This window comes from Neopsephotus bourkii, unplaced genomic scaffold (genome assembly GCF_033783945.1).
Source record: "Neopsephotus bourkii isolate Nb327-2 ecotype Australia unplaced genomic scaffold, CSIRO-AGI_Nbou_v1 NB_211, whole genome shotgun sequence".
NCBI classification, from domain to species: domain Eukaryota; kingdom Metazoa; phylum Chordata; class Aves; order Psittaciformes; family Psittacidae; genus Neopsephotus; species Neopsephotus bourkii.
The window spans coordinates 20,891-22,909 of record NW_026900723.1 but is presented as its reverse complement, the minus strand read 5'-3'; the positions used below and the strand labels follow the sequence as shown (position 1 = coordinate 22,909).

Below are 2,019 nucleotides of genomic sequence, written 5' to 3'. Positions count from 1 at the left end.
TCAGATCCAGGTATTCCTTTAAGATGGTCATACTCCCAGTAACAATGCCAGCTGCCTGTTAAAAAGCTATCAATATAAAATGAGCGTTTCTGAAGAGTGCAAAGACAAGGTTGGGGTTATTTAAACCTTTGGCAAGTGAAGTGTTTTGTCCTCAGCAGATTAGGTAAGCAAAACCCAAGCACGCATTACTGCAAGACTAGTCAGCTATAACATCACATCTATAGAAAAGAAAGATCAGTACAAGTGAATGCAGACTAAGCACACTGGGGGTAGATAGTTCGGGTTACCACATCTGGTGCTAAGTATCAGCACAGCTGGATTCTTACTAAATTTTGCTGCCATTTAAGCCCTTCTCACTTAACTCTGTCTAAACCTAGGCACTAATTCTCCCAACTATAACATTTAATTGATGCAATCACTTACTTTCCTTGCCCAAAATTAAGCAATAAGGAAAAACAGCCTCAGGGGCTGGAGGGTTGCATCTACCATAACCAATAATTCCAATCATGACAAAGATGAAAATCCAGAAAAGAACCCCAGCTATGAACCTCAATAACACAAGGAAGAGCAGGCTCACAATCACTGCAATGAACAGCCCACTAGAAAGACGAGAAACAGAAACACAGGGAGAACAAGTGTGAGAATATTTCTTGCATGCCTCTTACTCCAAATGAGGGTCACTTCATCTCATGTAGGAGACTGGTTTGAAAAAAATGTATTTCAAAATCTTCCTTATGAAATATTTCCTCATGGCTCTCTGCTATTAGAAACAGACAGATTCTATATGATGATCTCACAGAACACAGACAGAAATGTTTACACACACTAAGTTCTCAGGGTGTCCGAATGGGACCAGTGCAGGTCTGGTTTGGTCATTTACACTGGCTGACCAACTCACTGCCTTTTCCAGGCCACGGCCTAGTCTGCAACACAGAAAGTTAAACTGGAGAAATACCTGTGTGTGTGGAGGTAGTGTTTTATGTCCTCCATTTAAAATCCCTGTTTGCAAAGAAACAATATTAATAAAGTAACATTTGAGGAGCTTTCCTAGAAAAAAAGGATTAATTTTAGGAGGAAAGCCAGTGACTCTTTCTACCCATCGGAGAAGAAAATGATCAGAGCATAGTGATGCACAAAAAGAACCTGTAAAGAGCCATCAGTGGGACCCCTATGAAAGATATCTACAGTGTCTTTATCAAGTCTGTGGGAAGGAAATATTTACTTTCATTTCACTCCCAGAAAGCAAGTCAGAAAGGAAAAAAATGACTGCAAAAGGCCTTTTTACTCAGGAGGGCCTTCTAAAGCAATGTGAGTAAATCAGTGTGAACAATGATTCCATACAACAAAGATCCTTCTCAGACACTTCACAGAATATTTAATTTCTCAGAATTTTGAGGTGTTACATCAGAATTTTGTACTAGAGCAGACTCAAAAGAAATGAAACCCTTTTCTTGCCTGTGTTCAGGAACTTCTCTTGTTAACGTTCCCAGTTTATTTAGCCAGTGGCTAAAGATAAAAAATAGGTCAGCCTGATCACAATCAAAACCTGATGTTTTGGGCAAACTAATCCAGATGGGCAGAAGGACAAGAAAAAGAACATCCGTTTATTTAATTAAACCTTCGTAAACTGGTCTGAAGTCCTAGCCCTTTAAAGGCTTCCCAGCATTATGTGTTTTCCCTCTGAATGGCTTGTTTGAAATTCAGAATGTATTTCTCAAAAAAAAAGCTGTCATTTTGGAGTTTCTGACTCTATTTTTTAAAGCAGTAAGTTACCTTTATCTACAGTTAGCTTCAGATTTACACGAGTCCTAGTAACACCATGTACACTCATGTACAGAACCATAACAACATTACGGCAGTTTAAAAGTAGGTTTGGTAACAAACACGTACGTGATCTATTTTTCAATTCCCTACACACTCCAAAGCAAATTTGGAAAAACATAAAAATACCCATTAGAATCTTACATTAAAATCCAGTACCAAGAAATGGCATAGTCTTCAAAATTCTTACTCCAGTTG

The 2,019-nt window shown here is 38.5% G+C and overlaps 1 long non-coding RNA gene across 1 annotated transcript; it reads right to left on the bottom strand.

Annotated features, from left to right (window-relative positions):
• Positions 1–1,814, bottom strand: LOC133207441 (uncharacterized). Its single transcript, XR_009724044.1, has 2 exons — positions 487–1,814; positions 1–55 (listed from the first exon to the last, which is right to left on the bottom strand). It is a non-coding gene; the product is annotated as an uncharacterized LOC133207441 (long non-coding RNA).
• Positions 1,815–2,019: the final 205 nt, after the last annotated feature.